This window comes from Micropterus salmoides, unplaced genomic scaffold (genome assembly GCF_014851395.1).
Source record: "Micropterus salmoides isolate LMB-PRFRI ecotype aquatic unplaced genomic scaffold, ASM1485139v1 Ms_hic_scaffold_4, whole genome shotgun sequence".
Lineage (NCBI taxonomy): Eukaryota > Metazoa > Chordata > Actinopteri > Centrarchiformes > Centrarchidae > Micropterus > Micropterus salmoides.
This window is the reverse complement of record NW_024043372.1, coordinates 22480659-22500435: the sequence shown is the minus strand read 5'-3', so window position 1 is coordinate 22500435 and position 19777 is coordinate 22480659. Positions and strand designations below refer to the sequence as shown.

Sequence of the window (19777 nt, the reverse complement as noted above, 5' to 3'; positions counted from 1 at the left end):
GTTATTGTGAATCTCTTTTCATCACTTGTGGTGATGTCAAACAAAAGCAATTGAGTTTTTCCCATTCACAATGCCTTAGTTTATAAAAGAAGGGACATTGGGCTTATCATACTGAATGACAATTATATTTCTCTTCCTCTTGCTTTTATTGGTGTGATAAATCCAGTACCTCAAATTTGTACTTAAGTAAATGTCCAACGCTGAACAAGTCAGGGCTGTTGTCACTATGAATAACACTTCATCCATTATCCTCTTCTTTACATGATATAAACACAACATGTTTATGTCAAAAGTGTTTAGTAAATTTGACATCTTACGCAATAGTAGTGATTTGTTAAATCAACAATTGTAAAGATGTAAGTACTACTTTTTAACACAACTACTGAAATGAGTTGTCCAAAGCCTAACATATCTTAGTAGTTTTGGCCTTGCCAGCAGCATGGCAATGTAGCCTGTTGGTTGGTCATTTGGTTCAGTCCACCACTTTGGTCCAGACTGAAATATCTCAAAAAGTACTGGAGATCAAGATCAGATTTTGTATAAATATTCATGGTTCCCTTACAGTCTATCTTACTGATTCCGGTGATCCCCTGACTTTTCCTTTAGTGACTTGATTTTAGTGTAATGTCTTGACAACTATTTTGGTAGACACATTCATGAGTTGTAATCACTCTGTTGTAGGACTGAATGATGTAGACAAAATGTTGTTGGTGTGATTACTGTGGGGATCTGTACCAAACAAAGATGTTTTCTTAAGTCTGTAGAATATGATGTGTAGCCCAGGACATCTCTGCTGCATGACAGTTTTTAATTTAAAATGGTGTTTTGACACACATTTCGCCTTTAGCAAATATTGAGCCTCCTGCGATTTGATAATTGCAGCCCTATTGTGTTAGGGCTGCAATTTTAGCTGTGTCAAATACTCTGATGATTCCCTGATTTTTATCTAGCGCCATCATCAGATCAAACTTTGTCCACAACAGTTTGGTTTATGACCAAATACCAAAAACAAATGGCCTCAGCTGTACTGTATGTTAATTAGCAAATGTTAACATGCTAACATTTAGCTCAAAACACTGCCATGCACAAGTACAGCCTCACAGAGCCACTAGCAAGGCTGTAGTCTTGTTTCATCACATTTACACAGAACACAACCATTTACACTGTGAATTTGAAACCAATGGGAATTCAAGGACACGAGAGGGAAAAAAACAATCTTGGCAGCTGTTTGTTTGGATAGTTAAAACAGGGGAATAAGCACCGCAGCCAAGGACATCATTGTTGGTGGTGGACACATCAACAAGATATCAGAGCCTCAATGTGACACTGCTTAGAGTCTCTTATGGAGTGAGGAACAGAGTCAGGCTCACTCCTCTCAAACATTCTGACCTCACACATTCACCAGTAAAAATGTGTGCCTCACAAATTGCTTCCTTAATCAGTGTACCTTGGTGCTTTTCAGATAAAGCAAAACCAAATGTACGTATGCCATGTGCTATAGCAGCCAGCATGCACTAAGCGACCAAAATAAAAACCAGACACAGATGTGAAATTGAACCCTAACAAATCTTACCACTGCATGAAAACCGAGATTTTCATCCCTGTAATTAACTGTGTAAGTTTAAATTGAAACAGACAGATTAAAAAATATTTCATCAGCAGAAATCACAATGTTCCCCCCCAGTAACTTTATTATAGTTACATTGTTACTGTAATCATGTGTCACACTGTTGATGGCACAAATTAGGAAACATTGTTGACTGTAAGGAACCTGTTTGATCTTGAGTTCTATAAAACATCTCTTTCATTTTGCATCATAGTTTTAACACAGTTTGTCACCTGATTTATGGGAAAGAGGTGGAGGAAGAGGAGAAAAACAAATGAAACATTCACAAAGGAAAGGGATAAATCAAAAACTTGAACTTTTCAAATACATTGAATTTAAATTTAAAAAAACTATACAGGAGGGGTAAGAACAAAGCTTATTTGTTATTACCACTGTAACACATGTTCAGAAAAGTTATGACTTGAGTGCAATGATAAGGATGTCTTATGTGAATATATGATTGAAACACCAACTACTTAGCTTGTTTGAGCATGGATGGAAGTAAGTGTTGCTTTTAAAGTTATCATACCTCAGACACAGAATAATAAGGGTACTAGCTTGCTAACTGCACAGAACTGTACATGAGGGAGGATAATCAAAGCTCTTTGAAATACTGGTAGCTCCCCTCTCTCAGATCATAACCTCCACATTCACCAGTTACCCGCTGACCACTGGACTGGTTGTTATCCTGTGCATGTGCTGCTATGGGAAGTGAATTCTGGGATTTTTGAGTATGGTACCATTACATACAACAAAAAAACTGCATGGTTTGACTCTTATAGATTGCCCGTGGCTCTCATTTCAAATGTAATTTGTGACAATTGACTGTGACAGTTTGAACAAAATCAATACAGTAGTAAATGTATAACACAGCATCATAGCAAGCAAATCAATATTTTGATGAATTACATGTTAGTTTTTCTCAAATGCTAAAACACATTTCACAAACGTTTCGTCCATGTTCTCCAATGTCTAAACACAACACCCTTTTCTAAAGCTACATAAACACAACCACACCTTCTCCCTTCAAAACTCAAACTTTCACACCAAAAGAGCAGCTCGAAGCTTTCAAAAATGTAAACACTATACACATCATTACACACTACAGCAAAACAATTGAAAACACAATGCTCAATTTGTGAGAAGGTTCTTTGTTTCATAACTGCCAATGCATATTTTTAGAAACTTTACAATAATGGATCTTCTTAGATCTCTGCAGAGGATTGGGCATTTAGATTTGTGAGTTTCATATGAAGAGTATAAATCTATAGTAAATTCTGTACACTACTGTAACAACTCAATGCAAAAACAGAATCTATCGCACACAACAGTACTCTTGAAAACATGATCAGGGTGTGAAGTTTTTTTTATTTACACCACAATCACTGTGCGGCATCATGTCGCTGAGCTGCATCGGGCCACATCACCTCATCCACATCGCAGGCTATATTGTCTCTTGCCAGGCACCGCGGGAAAAACGCCCTGGAATGGCGGATCCATCCTTGGAAGTTCTCCACTGGGATGTCAACACACGCCAGCTCCATTGCCCTTAGGAGGTTCTCTCTAGTGTATGGTTGTCTGTCATAAACCTTCCATCTCCACGATGAGAAGAACTCCTCTATAGGGTTCAGGAAAGGGGAGTAGGGTGGCAGACAGACGTTTAAAAAGTGGTTACTGTTGGTGGTGAACCACTCTGATTTGGTTTGTTCTGTGGAAGCGTACATTGTCCCAAATGATCACATAAATGGGATGTTCGGGCCCAGGATGGTGTTGTTGGCGGTCCAGGAGGATATCTTTTAGCTCCTCTAGGAAGGTTAGGAGACGTTGGGTGTTGTAAGACCCAAGGACAGCCTGCCGGTGGACAAGCCCCTCCAAACCCATGGCCGCACAAAGAGTAATATTACCCCCCCCCCCCCCCCCGTTGGCCAGGAACCTCAGTGATGGCTCTTTGGCCAATGATGTTACGGCCTCTTTGCCTTCGTTTCTGCAGGTTGAAGCCAGCCTCATCCAGGAAGAGGTACTCATGAGGTCTGGCCATCGCGTCCAACTGTAATATCCTCTGTGAAAATGTGAAAGTGCACAGGTGTTCAGAACAACAGTCAATCAGGTAGCATAGTATTGTCCAGAAGTAATGTAGGCCACTGAGCAACACAGTATGTTCACTAACTGTACTGTGAACATGGATGTATACTTACTTGCACATACTCGTAACGTAGGTCTTTGTGTCGTGCAGAGTTTCGCTCAAAGGGAACCCTATAGACTGGTTTCATCCGCATCTTTTGGCGCCGGAGAACTCGGTCTATTGTGGCCAAGCTGACATCAATGCCCTCAAAGTTCACATTATCGGCAATGACTTTGTCTCTGATCTCCCGGAGTCTGATGAGGTTGTTCTCACGAACCATATCCACAATGAGGGTTTCTTGTGCCGCTGTAAATATGGAAACCCTCCCACCTCTATGTGGCATTCTTTCAACTCTAAAGAAAGAAACGTGTTGTCAATTGACATGTTTTACAATACAGTAACAACTGATTTGAAACTAATAGACTACTTTCACAGGCTTTTAAAATTATATTGTGACAAAGAAAGCAATAGTACAATACCTGTTGTGTTGTGTGAATGCCCTGATAATGGTGGCCACGGTGAACCTACTCAGGTTTGGACAGACTCTTAGTCCTGCTTCAGCCATTGACCATGCCATGGACAATGACATGGTCAATGACTGTTGCTCGCATCTCGTCCGTAATGATGGTGCGAGGTTGTCTTGCTCTCCCTCCTGGACCTTCTCCTCTCCCTTGTTGGCCTCCTCCTCTTCTTCCTTGGCCTGCTCCTCTTCCTCCCTGGCCTGCTCCTCTTCCTCCCTGGCCTGCTCCTCTCCCTCCTCTGACTCGATTACCTCTTCCCCTGACTCTGCCTTCATCCATTGCGTTTGTTTGGAATCTTCAGCAAACTGTGCACGCTGAACTTGCTTTTATACATGTGGTCACAGCATTAGCAACAGGTGTTTTCAATTTTGAATCGTTGTGTGTAATGAATGACGCCAGGTGTGTTCATTTTGTTCAAATATTGCTGACTGTGGCAAGCATTTTGCATCACATGAGCTTTCATTTGAGAATATGAGCAGAGTTCTTTTGCAACTTGTGTTTTAGCAAGGAAAAATGTGTTAAGATTTATGTGAACGGAGGATTGTGTTTTGTGAATTGTGTCTTCATGTGAAATGTGTTTATGATATTGGAAAATGATGGCTAGATTTAGTAAATGTGTTTAGACAACTGGTCATTTGGTTTAGAGGATTGGCTTTTGTGTTTTAGCATTTGAGAAAAACTGTATTATTGTTACCAAATATGTTATTTGCATTTTTTAAAAATTAATTTGTGGTTCGAAAGTGGGGCATAACTATGCGATGATTCTGAAACAAACTGTAGACAAGAGGGAGATATAAGCCATGAATCAATTCTAGATTGTAAGGATCTATTGGTATTATTACTCCTTAATGTCCGTGTTTAAAAAATGCCAAACATCTATGATTGACAGCTGTTCACAGATAAATGCAGTGCTTTTGAATCTCGACTGTGGAATTAATCTTACAGGTATTCTATCTACAAGATCATCTGGAGCATCATTATAATCTCCTTCAATGATCAAGTGTGCGTCCTTATATTTGTTTATAAGGGCGTTCAGATATGTGCAAACTTTTATAAACATTGTTTTTGCTTGACTTGCTTTGTTGTAGCTATATAAATTACAAACTATAAAGAAGGAATTGTCTGATTTGAAAAGTAAAATTATCCATCGACCCTCTTCTGACATCAATGATTCAACTATGTATCCTTTATCATTAGCAGGGGATTGTTGCGGCTCTGGAGGAACGGTTGAGGTCAGGATTAGCAGTTTGCTGCGGCACCAGAACAGAAGATATCTTCTGTGCCTCTAAGGTAGTTGGATGAGGGGCCCTCTTAGAGAGTATAAAGAGGCAGCTCTGACGGTGGCACGCATGGAAATGTCTGCTAAACCTTGGCAGAGGAATATTTTACCCGGGTGAGCTAAAGACTTCCTCAGCACAACTGATTCTCAGCCTGCGCCTCATCTTGCTACCAGTCAGCTAACCTCCAGCATGACATCTGGCCTGCCAGCAGCCAGTCTTCACTCTAGCCTCTAGTTTACAACACAGCCTGCTAGCCTCAAATTTACTAACCTCCAGGTTTAGCAGACATTTCCATGCGTGCCACAGTCAGAGCTGGCTCTTTATACTCTCTACGAGGGCCCCTCATCCAACTACCTTAGAGGCACAGGAGGGTGTAAGACAAATCACAAAGTTCATCTTCAAAACATCCATCTGTTGGATCCAAGGCTGACCCGTTCATACTATCACAAACAGTGTTGGCAGGGGAGCTGCATAACAAGGAATTGGACCCAATAGCAGACACTGGAGGCAGAGCAGCTGCAGTTCTATGATTTAATGATAAATCAAACAAGCTTACAACAAGGTGAGGCAGTCAAGGGTCATAATCAGGTAGTAGTCCAACACATGCAAACAAGTGCAAAAGGATACAGGCAAGAATCCACAGTCAAATAAACAGCCAAGGTCTCAGGGGGAAAACACAGAAAGTCCAAAACACAGGTAAACTAACTCTAGGGGAAAAGGCTGGAACGTAAGGTCAAGAGACAAAGATGACCTGGCACAGAGTGAGGGAAACAGGCAAACTAAGTACATGAGAGGGGTGAGGATAACAAGGCAAAGGAGAAACAAATCAGGGCGGATTCGACAATTACACAGGCGGGAAACACACGCAGGAAGTGTTGCAATAATTAACAAGAGGAGAGGTGAGTTACATGGTAAAACAGGAAACACAGAATGAATTTACTCAGGGGAGCTTCACTGAGAGGAAGCCTCTCTTTTGCAGGAAGACCCTGATCACATTCACACCGTTACACAATCACACCTGGAAGCTGCCCAGTACAGCCACTGTCTGATGTGCTGGCCACTGAGCAGCTCTACTGGAGCAGTTGAGGTTAAGGGCCTTGTTCAGGGACACTTTTGTGGTGGTAAATATTGGCAAAACCTAATACACAGAATGGAAAAACACAAAGACAGGAAGCGAAGTTAACAAAGACGCACAAGGAAGGATTTTGTTTACCCAAATAAAACAGGAAATGCACAACAAAACCCCAAAAACCATGACAGTTACATGTTCTTAATGGCGTGGTGTGGGGCTTGTTGTCAATTATTGTTGCATGCTGTAAGTCTGCTGACTGACATGGTGTAATAAAAAAAAATTATATAATGAAATTAAGATTGAAAATAAGTAATTGTGAAGTAAGTGTTCAAAAACAATGAACATCAATATAAACTCTTTCACAGCTACATATTATAGCCTTTTGACTTTGTTGTAGTAAAATCATTTAATTAATGAATTTCAGAGGTAATACTGCAACAATGAAAGCAGCATTAAATGATTTTGGCCACTTGGGGGCAGCTGAACAAGCTGTGAACACTAGTGACATTTCATCACCCTATAAAGTAATTATGACAAACATGTTTATTTACACCTTCCTCAGAAATGGAGCAATATTAACATTCATTTGGAGTCGTTGTTTCTGACCACTTTCTGAATATAGGTTCAACAGTGACTCTCCTTTTAGCTCTGGTTTGGTCACCATCAACTCCTGAGAAAAATATCTGGCTGTTTAGCTGCTAAATGCTCCATTAAGTTCAGCAGCAAGTCAATAACTCTGTCTGCGATTTGGGCCATAAACCAAAACAATGAGCAAAAAGCTCATCTAAAGTAGAGATCCTATTTTTTTAAACTAATATCTGACAGCAGTTTTTTTGTATAGGGAAGGAACATGTTGCGGTGGCAGCCCGGCTGACGGTGAGTGCCCTGTGCTCTTTTGTTTCTTTTTTCCTTCGTCTCGCATTTCTGTTTTCTCCCCAGTGTCTCCTCCCCTCTCCCTCTGTGTGTGCTCTCTCCCTCTCCGCCCTGGAGCCCGGCTGATGACCCGCACCTGTGTCTCGTCAACCTCCACCTTCGCCCGCCACACCTGCCTGCCATCAGTCTCATCTTCAACAGTATTTCTACCATCTCCGCTTGATCGTCGTCGCTCCAGTCCTGGTGCCACTTCGGCGTTCCAAGCTCTCTGATACCTCGTTCCCTAACCTGTTGTCTCCCGAGACTAACCCTGTCTTGTCTCCCGCCATCCAGTCAGTCAGCTGGGCTCGCCTACCTGCCTTCTCCCCTCGCCTCGGCCTCGGCCTCCTGCCCCCTCTCAGTCGCCTCGCTCGAGCCTTGCCGGCCCCCGCCAGCTCCTCCGCGCTCACGTCTGCCGGCGTCCAGTTTACCTCTTCTCACCTCCCGTCTCCCCTCTTCCCTTTTTTCCCTCAATAAACCTCTTTTGTAAACTGACAAGCGTTGCGTTTGGGTCCGTTCTGTCCGAAACCATAACAGAACAATCACCAAACTGTTGAGACCAGAAGGCATATAGTCCAGTACGTGTTCTGTATACTGTATTACCCTATTCAAAGAGGTCACAATAAAATGAAGTGTATTCACACCAATGCTCTTGTGAAACTCCTCAAATCCAGCCGACTATTGACTTGAGATTTAGCAGGAAATAAGAGGGGTTTACTTGTATTTGATTAATGTTATGTAACTGCCCTACTGCACTAGAACATTACTGCACCAACTATTCATCCAGGCTTCCAACTACTATAACAAAGTTATCATTAGACAGTGGGTGACAATCATGAAAGTGAACTTCTGGTCATGATCCTGCCCAACACCAAAGAGTATGGAACCACTGGTTAATAATCCCATTTAGTTGAAACAATTCATAATCCTCTTAGCAAATGAAACTTGGCTTATTAGTCATCACTCCATCCCCACATTAAGAGGAAGACTGAGGATTATGCTCACTCTGCATTAATGTCCGGTTTTCCATTTAGTCCAAATAGCCACGGGTCCATTGTGCCTGTGATGAATTTCTCATCATTCCCCCCTCATTATCTTCTATTGCAGATGAGAAAATGCAAAGCATAAAACTACCATTTCAAATATCAGTAGAATAGCCAGTCAACACGTGAAGCTTAAAAGGGTGATTGGTTTATTTTTCAAATAAATAAAATGTTGTCATTCAGTGTGTATGCTCAACAACGTGACCATCTCAAAGAACCAAAACATCAAGGTTGTCTGATGATGAAAACTGAAATACAGAAGCTACAGTGGTTTTGTAATACAGTGTAGAGCTACTTAGTGCTGGTGTTATACAATAAGTATGATATGGAAAAATGTAAGGTCAGGTCTTATTTCCTCAACATAACCCCGTTTAGTTGCTTAGTTTAGCTGCTTTGTTAGGTAAGACGGGTTAGATTTATGCTTTTATTGTATTTTCAAACAGTATGTTTCACTTGTAACGTGACAAGAGAAAAGGCTTTATAAGACTGTGAGACTTACCAATCTACAGTACATGGTGAATGTAATTGTGGCTTGGATAATGCGTTTGGCTGGGGCTGCTGGAGTGTTAATTTAAACCCAAAGAATATGTTTCAAACAAGTGGTGATTTCTGTAGACATTTGCATCCAGTTTAGACCTTGTGAATGTAGTGAATGATGCCACAATTGATAGTTTGGATTCTCAAGATTTGTTTGTGGATATTTTGATATATATTCAGAATTAAGTGAGTTAGACTCTCATTTCTCTGATTGATACTTGCACATCATTGATGTCCTGTTATTTTTTTTCACACAAATTGTTTAGTAGTCATGAACAACTTGCGTTCAAATCCGTTATATATATATAGTAGCACAAAGGACAGGATACAAGGGAGCGGATTCGGTAGGTCACCTCTTGAAGCTGCATATGCATCATACCGTATACATCCTCTTCAAGGTATATCAAGTTTGTCAAGCTCTAAAGCAGTTCTGTTTGGTCCTCTCATGCTGACTGATGGATGTCTCCTGCTCCTGCCAGCCCCATTGAGCACAGAGCAGTAACTGGATTTTATTTTATTTGTTAGATCATTTCGTGTGTTATCCATGCTAAGTATCATTACAAACAATTTTTGATGTCAGCCACAGAAGCAAAGAACATGCATCACTGGACTGATAAAAAGTATTGCCAATAATGTGAGTCCAGCTAAATTAGAAACAACACAAGTCAAAAGGAGAAAATCGCAGATGGCAATGAACACATTGATCAAGACAGAGATTTCAGTCACTTTGATTTATAGCGGTGCATCAGCATTAAGTAGTCATATGAGAGCGCATTTTGACAGAGTTTGATTGGAGCAGGGGGTGGAGCGGTGGTGCAGTGGTTAGCACTATTGCCTCACAGAAAAAAGGTTGTGGGTTCAAATCCCAGTTACCCCGGCCTTTCTGTGAGGAGTTTGCATTTTCTCTGCGTGGGTTCTCTCCGGGTGCTCCGGCTTCCTCCCACCATCCAAAGAAACGCAGGCTAGGTTGATTGGTGTCTCCAAAATTGTCCTTAGGTGTGAATGTGAGTGTGGCCCTGCGATGGACTGGCGACCTATCCAGTATGTACCCCACCTTTCACCCGATGTAAACTGGGATTGGCTCCATCCCCCCACAACCCTGTACGCAGGATAATCTGTTGACAATGGATGATTGGAGCAGTCTTTTCCTATATTAACCTTAATTTATTTTGGGCCTGGTCTCAATATCTTTTAACTAACTATATTAGTGAAGATGCCCTGTGGGAAACCACAAAGTAGATTTCTTACAAATGATTTCATAAAACATTTTGATCTTTTATCTGATTTGTGGCCTGTATGTTAAATTAAGTCACTGAACTAGATTACACATTATTAAATTGTGTGCCGATTAATTCCTGGAAAACCGTGATACTGTCTCTCTAATGCAACCTTCAGATATGTTGAAAAATGAATGATCCTGACAAGACATAACATACAAATCATACAAATCATCAGGGATAGAAATGGAAAAACATCATCAGGCTAGGTGATGTTCAAAGAATAATAGGAAAATATTCCCAGAATTGTTTTTACATAAAGGGCTTTGTGTGGTTCTGAACTCATTCCTCATAGTGACTATAACTGAAGCCTGCTGCCAACATGAAAAGTGGAAAATATTTCTCTCTCAAGACGCTGTTTATTCGCTGGAAAGTAATACTTGTGTTTTGACAGTCCATCAAAACATTTTGATAAACACAACAGATTAAAGTTTTAATGGCACAAAAAATCGAAAGAAAAGCGGAAAACACCCTTTATATGATGGCCTGAAAAATACACAGCAAAACGAAAGCGGGAACTTACATTAACAAAGTAGTCACACAATTAACCTGGAGTCTTTGATGTGACACCGCATATTTAGTTAAATGTAAACTTACATGCAATATGCCATTCAATTTGAGACCCCAACATCGTGTAAGAAAACTACTCAATGAGAAGAACTTGGTGCTATTCATCAAGTATGCAATCACAAAATACAACTCTGAAACCTGTGTTTTGTGAAATCCTTATCAACTCATTCTCACCCAGATGTAGATAAACAACAAGAAAAACAACTAGAAAAATAAACAATAGAGGCCAAAGTGACATTGGAGGTTTCTGTGGGTCCAATGCATTTATAAGTTTTGAAAGATTATGTCCTCATTTCCTCACAGTCCTTTGGTCCGCTGACATCCTTTTTCAGACTCTCAGCGACTTTATTTCTAAAAATCTCCCGCTTGGAGACGTTTTTATTATCCCCACCAACAGTGACATGAAATATCTGCCCTTGCTGCGGGTTGTCCACTATATATTTAAAACAAGACAAGAATAATAAAAGAAAAACAAACAGATATATTACTTCCTCATATGATGACAAGGACCTTTAAGCCATATCTGGTCATTCATCGTGCTATAGATAGTAAGGTCACGATATTTAACCGGAGCCTGGTGTGATGGATGAAGAGGGCTCATTTCTAAACTAGTCCATTGCTGTGTCTCCGTGGTGATGGGCCTGTTAGACTGAGCTAAGGAGGGCTGATATCATCCATTTTAAGCATGTAAACAACTTATTAAGCGCAGGTTTACACAAACAAAGAGCTGCATACAAACTAATAAACAAACAAATAAATAGTAGATGTTTGGGGAATATTTTTCAGGATTTTTCTCACCTCAGTGATCATATTTTGTAGCTTTAACAAACAGTTAGTATTCATTGCTTCATCCAGCCTGACAGGCAGGACGTGTAGTTACTGAAGCGTTTCCTGAATTGCGTGGCAAACTGTGTACCTGCAGGCTCTCTTCTATCCACACTAAGTCTCTCCATTCAGAGGCTCCCTGTAGTTTAGTCCACCCAGAAATCCCACAGCATGGCATTTCCCTGTAACTTAATTGAAATGTTACAGCCAGCCTACTTCAAGGCTGCTGCTTTAGCCCTGGTTTGTAGGAATTACAGTGTCACCATGGAAAGCTAATTAAGTTCATTAGAAAACAGGATTTAACACTATGAGAAACCAAATGAGAATGTAAATGTTCTCGTGCTGTTTTAGATTTTCTGTAGCCAGTTTCTCATTTGGTGTCCACAGTCGGTATCATTTTATGCCATGGCCACGCTGTACTGAATTGTCAACACAAAATGTGCAAAACAACATTTAACAGCTGTCAATAAGACTTCACTACTTCTGCTGTATGAGCTTTTTAAAACTGTTTTTAACTGTAACTTGAAGCAGGTGATCAAAGTTTTATAAAATTAAAGGAATAAGAATAGCACAGCTGTTCCGGATTTGTGTTTTGGCTTTAGATTAATTAGGATATGTTTCATGAATCTTTAAATTTGAAGCCAAATTAAGAAGGCAATGCAAGTTGGAACTCTATATCTCATAACCATGTATTATGTATGCACTGCAGTTAAGTTGAGGCTGATGTAGCAGAGAAATGATCTAAGTGGAAACTCCACACTTTTATCTTCCTTACAGGGTGAAGAATACATTGTTAGATGTACTAAATGTAAGTGAATAAAGCATGAGCAGCATCACATAAAGAATGTCGCAGTCAGTTTAAGGCAGAAGCTATGGAGAGTATGTGGGTTTTATGGATGTAAATGACATCTGTCACCCTGAAGCGTCGATCATTAGAGGCGGTGAAAGAATATTTAATGTTTAAACATGCTGTCCTTGATCCTACAGTATATGTTGAAGCACAGTAGATAGCACAGAGAGTACAGTCAATAAGACATGAGGTAACTGTAGACAGTTGCAATGTCACAGCACACAGAATTATGTAGATGACCCCCGGGGACAAGCCTCTTTCACATAATAGATTTGACAACATGAACACTGTGTGCTGTCTCCAAGGAACCATTTAATTTTACAAGCAGTTGAAATGATTACATGCACAATGTTCTGAATCTATTAACGCAGAGCTGATGTTTTCTTTCCTTCCCCCTCCTATCATATTTACAATCCCCCAGACAACCGATGAAAGTGCTGTGATCCAACTCTATTGAAACACGTTTCATTCTCTCCATTTCATGCTCTTAGTGATCAATCAGGGACACACCGCGGGGAGGTGGAAGAAGATTCATGGAAAAGGCAGTGCATGAGTTAATAAAATCATCTCAGTCAAAATGTCAGCAGTCTAGGAAAACACTGACCAGTGATTCAGTTAGACTGTTTACAAAGACAAACCCACATTATGCTTGTGACTCTCAGTCATTCTGTCAATCTTTAGTTTCACCTGTTCAAACTTCATAAGCATTGACACTATGTTCTTCACTGAAATCCTCAGTTTTTTGTTTTTAAAAAATCTCATCACATCCTTTCATAGCAGATAAGAGATGCATCACTCCTGCCACCCTGCCAAGCATCAACCAAATGGCAACCATAACAAAATGTTTGCGGTGTATCGGCAGATGAGAGGAAAACAAATGAAATGTTCCCCTCTGAAAGGACAGCTGTGTTTCTTGCTATGGCAGCCCTGATTTGTGTTGTCTTTGAAATAGAGACACATTGATAGGTGTAGCATGCCTCATCATAGGTCCCTACAATAAAGTGACAGATAGGGACTTTGCTGCTGGTTTATGTAAGAAAAGCTAAAAGTACTGGGAGGACAAGTACTAAGAAAGAACTTCATTAAAAAAACATCCATCAGGACCTCCGCTCCTCTAAAAGAAATGGTTTCTCTGACCTTTATCTAGACAGACTATAACAAATCACATGAGAAAAATGCTTTTTACACTGCAATTGATGTTCCTTTAGAGTTAAAATTTGAAGCTTTTTCTTTATACAATCCTGTTATTATGGCAAGTAAACAGTAAAGATGAGTCACCACTGCTGCCCGGAGTTTCAAACTGAAACACCATCAAATCTCTTCAAATTAAAGGCATAGTGGCCTTTTCGCTGTAACAGTAACAACACTGGTGGAAACCCAGTTAGAACACTTGTCACATCACCCGGATCTCTCCTGTCTCACACAAAATGACACAAAATAAGCTGTTAAATCTGGTGGAAGAGAAGGAATAACCCATGATACAGTAACAGCCCCTTCAAAAATCACATTCAGGGAAGACATGCTCAGCTGCAAAAAAAGAAACACTGTTTTTTAAAATCATGAGCAACAGTATCCACCATTCCTGGCTGGTAATCAGAGGAAGCCATCAAGAAAAAAATCTCCCCACACTGTGAAGTGATCATTGAGAAAAAGAACACAAAAATACAGTGTCACTAGTTATCAGCAAAGATATTGGCAATAATAAATAACAAATATCATTCTAGGGGTGTTTCCTTTATTTTGCCAAATGCTTTCATTATTCCTCCCGGCAATACTACTACTACCTTGATAAATATCAGTTGATGCTCACCTTATATACAAGGGGATGCTTTTTGCGGTCATGTAATCTCTTTTATGTGCTTGTAACTGTAACCGTCCACCGAGGTAACTTCACAAACGTTAAAAAATAACATCATGAGACAAAATGGATCAGTAAGATATCCCATGAAATTCACCAAGAAGGGGTTCAGCCCTGGAGGGCATGCATGATTGGTCTGGTGTTTTCAATTTCCTGCTGGGTTTTCCAATATTTATTTTTATTTAACCTCTATTTCCACTTAACCTTTGCATAATACCAGACAAATAGAGGTTTTGACAGCCAGCAAAGAATCACAACATGTTTATGTGATAGCAGGAGAGAAAAGGGAAACTTAATGTATAAAAAACCTTACAGCAGCGAAGTACTGTCAGAGGCATGTTTGCTGAGAAACAGTTGCATTTATGTAAGGAGATGCTTCTGTAATAGAGACCTGGAAAGCAGAGATAGAAATGAAATTGTTCAATTCCACAGTCTTTCGAAACTCATTCCGGTCACTGTGAGGAGCAAACTGAAACTGGGAGTGGCTAAGAGATGTTTTCAGGCATATGTTTCCGCAGTCTGATGTGATTTGTAATGATGAGGTGTATTCTATAGGGAGCATATAGGAAACATTAGTGATAAACCTGATAAACATCAAGCCACTCACTCACCCTTGCAGGCTAACCTGCCCACTTCAATAAGAATACTCAACAAGATTTTTTTCAGACAGCAGTCTAACAGCAGCACTTTGCTTATTTAAATTAAAGTCTCACCAATAATAAATAAAAAAGTTCTCCCTCCAGTTAACCTCCTTTGTGGATTTTCTTCCCTTCTTGGTGAGATAAGACCACAAGAATTTAACACAGGAGATGCTGCATACTCACTTCACAGCCTTCTATGGCTCTGTGTACACCGTGTTCCTCACTGTCATCACACTAACTTAAATAACTGGCTCAAATCACCAGGATGTTCACTGACCTAGGAGAATAGGAAAATCACACAAAATCAATTTCACTCCAGATATGAAAACAGAATGGAGGTTATGTCAAATAATTAAGAAGTTGATAAACTGATGAGCTAGAGACTGAAGACAGCTTCAGCTTTAAGTCCACACATTTTAAGCATGATGTTAATGCTGCAGGCATATATAAAAGCGGTGGTACGGGAGAGTATAATATTACTCTCTCACTCTGCACTGGAATAGTGCAAATGTAGCAGAGAAAGGTCAAGCAATGTAAGACACATACATACAATTAAGTTGAGCTTGATTTTGATTATTTTAATATCCACACTGTAAATTAAGTGTTTTATATATTATTATTTTGATTATTATTATTAGTAGTACTATTATTACATTGCAGAAGTATTTCTGTACGTGGCTGTAGAAAGTACATATAGTTCACACAATGAGACATTTATTTTTTATTGTCATTTATCGGAACACTATCACAATGCTTAGGGAAAACGTGCTAATCGACAAAGAAAAAAACACATCAGGAAGATAATGGAGAACACCAACAGCGTGGCAAATTACAGTATGCCACGTTGAGATACACGGACTGAAAAAGATGAATTCAGGACTGTCTGTTTCATTTCACTTCCAATGTGTTGGTGGTATTTTAAAGATTGTATGCATCTTTTTATTTAAAAAGCACGTTAACACAGTTAAGAAAGATTCTACATAAATGTATTATTATTATTTATTTTCTATGGCAATGGACAGAGCCACACAAAATCTATTGGATTTCATGATGATTTCATGCTAACCATGATACCATCCGTTTTTCTGCTCCACCAGCTATCGTCCTTCCTCTCAAACAGTTTGGAATATTGGAACAGAAAATAATATCATGTACAAATATGTGTTAGCAAATTACAGAGCAGTAGAAATGAAGTAATTTTGTCTTGTCCACTGAAAACCATCTCTCTTAAAATTTATTTAAATTGTTTTGCATTTCAAAAATACAAAAAAAATACTTTCCCAATGTACCATGTAATCACTTTGCAAACTTTCTATCTGCCTTTTTGATCTATCCCTTCACCAGTACAGACTCAGCTGATTAAGTGACCAATATTTGTAATATTAGCTTTTCTCTGCCTAATGAGTCATGTAATAAATCTTGCAAACATATGCAACAAGTTAACAGATCAAATATTCACATATTCCTGTGAACAAACAATTTAATGTTAACAGTTTGCTAAGGGCTCACAAATGTATCCTAATTTAGTTACTTGGTGTTTGGTAATGAAGGTCCTACTAACATCCTCTCAGCTGCAACAAACACGAGTTAAAGATGGGTTGACAACCTGTTGTTTAATGGCATTACAATACATCGCTGTTAATGACAACAAGGCACACGTGTGTGCATTTAACAAGTAACACCACCTTATGCCATTATAAAGTAATGGTCTCTCTGAAGGACTTTATTCTTTTAGTCAACAACCCACAAAAACTTAACATGAAAGTACATGTGAGGGCTGCCCCCCTTCTTTCACATAAGCATGTCTTATTAATGAACAGCTGTAATTGCACTTGAGTGAAAGTGAATTTGACACTTTACACTGCTACTATGGAAGCAGATAGGGTCTCGCGTACTGTATGATTAAATCCAGAGTCTCAACACATGAGGGGAGATTCATTTCAAAATAATTTATGATTATAAGAGGTAAAAACTCACCATGCTTCAATGATGAAAGAAAGCCTTGATGAAAACGTACTTCATCTCTACTTAACCTCTCGTCTACCCCATTAGTCGGTGTCGTGCCTTCTTCTGCGGAAGTCTCTCAACATGTTTTTTTTACATGAGCATTGACAAAGAGAGTAGCTGGGGAAATGCCCCAGATGAGAAAATTAAAAGCAAAAGATATTCTTGTGGTAGAATTGTTGAAACTGCATTGGCAGTCATAACTGCGAAAATAAACAATGCTGTGGGTTTATATGTTGGGTCACACTGTACTGCTTCAACACTCCAGGCATAAATTTACTAAAGGGAAGTGATCTGGGTTTATAGCCTATTGATCTCTGAGATGTCTCCTTCTACTTGCTTTTCTCCACAGGGAGGAGGTGCATATGGGTATTCGGTGTCTTCCCACATTGACACTTGAGTGATGCAAGATTTTTGTGTTTAAAAAAGAGATCTCTCAAGTCATTACACAACCTGCCACTGAGCGACCCGTTCACGTCTCTCAAAGTCAAGGAAACCATAAAGAAAAATATATGGCTTTGTAATTCAGTTCAGCAAACTTTTACTTCTCCCAGATGCGCAGTTACATTCTGGGTGCTCATTGGGCACACTAAAACACCACAGAACTAGGCACAGTGTATCATCTCCAAAACACATACCGGCAGGGCTTGGAAAAAATACAAGATTGTTTTAACTGCCAAGCAAAATATTTAATTATGTCAATGTCATAGCTTTGTTAAAAATGAATGTTAGTTGGGTGATGTAATATCACTGGGAGCACAGTTTTGGCATTCAGTGACATACCCAACCCCTACTGAATCACTGCTCTATCCTAGTGCTGAACCAAAGTGACGAAGCCTTATTCACAGTGTCATCACGTCTAATGCTAAATGAATGTAACTTAGGCAATCCCCATTAGGATTAACACAAATGGCAAAGATCATTCAAGTTCATTCAAAGGGATCCGACTGAACATCTATGGTGGATTTTGCTTTTGTTATCCTGAGTAAGACTGTGTAATCGCACTTCAGTAGGAAGAATCCTCTGGAGTATTTATGCAAATTTCTTTTTCAGAGACTCAATACTTTCGGTATTATAGCACTCATTTTGTTGCAAAGCCCCCATAAATCTCTGAGCATGACACTGGCTATTGATACAGGGAGCTAATTGGATCATCTGCTCAAATCCACACAAAGAAGCCTGAATATTAAACTAAATGTTCCCATGCACATAGATGTCTACACTCTAACCTACAGGCATCTATCTGCACACGGTATTTAGCCACTTACAATATGGCATGTTGTTATTTTAGGCTAAAGGCACCTTAGATGAAGGTGTACATATGTAAGTGCATTCTTGTTGAACCTGCAACAACAGCTTGAATTCGCCATATCATGGACATATTGTGCATTTGTTTGAGACCAGCATCTGTCACCCCAAAATAAATCACTTGAACATGCTTATGTTGTAATTGCACCACTGATGGCATTCTACTTACTTACTTTAGGGAACAATTAACTAAATGCCATGCTCCCCATCTGGTGTGCATAGATTCATGTTATGTGATATGAGTGTTTTACATCAAACTGTAAAGATATTAAAGAATTCAACTGATAAAAGGATTTTTACAAAATGTAAGAACTGTAAACTACGTAGTCACCTCAGAACAATTCAGGCTTATTGTTTTATTGTCATTTATTGAATGAAGCACTTGATTTTGAACAGAGTGGCAGATTAGAAGGCTGCCTGGTGTTCCCAGATGCTTTCTATCAATAGTTTTGACGTACAATCAAAGTTTGATATACATAGCAGTTCTGAGTGGAAACAAATCAAAGAGCAGAGAAACTTATTGGGCTTTGACAAGAAGTTGCTACTAAATTTTTATCACTTTCAGAATCTACAATAAAAATACATCATCTTAAATGAAATTACATATTCAAATAGAAACACTGTATGTATTACTGCACAGATAAATGCTGTCGGTGGGTCCTTTAAAAAGCTACAAAAACAGCTTCTGGTGTTTCATCTTTTGTGTCAAATGATAACACAGTTTATTATATTGAAGAATAGATTCCTGTCATTGTTACATCCCAAAGAAACTATTAGATACTGTAAATGACTGTAATTTAGCCTGTCAGTCTAATTCAATATTGTTTTATGTGTGTGCTCTGTGTGTGCTGTTGTCGTTCCAGACAAGAAAATGATGGTTTGAACAGGATTAGTATAAAAAAAAGATAACAAAAAGCTCTCTCAGGAGACTTCTTAAGGTCTTTCTTTATTCTGCATCCTTTGCAACTGTTGGAAAGACATTCATTAAAGTTACTAACGGCAAAAACTAAAGTGGGTACATACTTGAGTTATGCATGAAAGTGTCCTGCATATCAATGTGTTCTTTATAATAGATCAGTGGTAAAAACAATGTTCATCCTATTTGAGAAAATCCTGAAGATCCTGATGATGGGAGCAGTCAAAAAGCTCAACAATGGCCAGCATACTAAAGGCACAGTGGGTCCTTCCAAAATAATAAGCTGAAAAAGAAAATACAGGAAGACACAGGAACGCAAACAGATCAATTCACTCTCTAAAAATAACAAGTCTGCTAGTGTTTATTATGGACACATACTGTCTGAGGAGATTATAGAGTTTGGCTCATCTCTATGAACTCGACTTAATCTTCGTC

The 19777-nt window shown here is 39.3% G+C and overlaps 1 long non-coding RNA gene across 1 annotated transcript; it reads right to left on the bottom strand.

Annotated features, from left to right (window-relative positions):
- Nucleotides 1-6046: 6046 nt before the first annotated feature.
- Nucleotides 6047-8022, bottom strand: LOC119886545. Its single transcript, XR_005441505.1, has 2 exons — nt 7611-8022; nt 6047-6667 (listed from the first exon to the last, which is right to left on the bottom strand). It is a non-coding gene; the product is annotated as an uncharacterized LOC119886545 (long non-coding RNA).
- Nucleotides 8023-19777: the final 11755 nt, after the last annotated feature.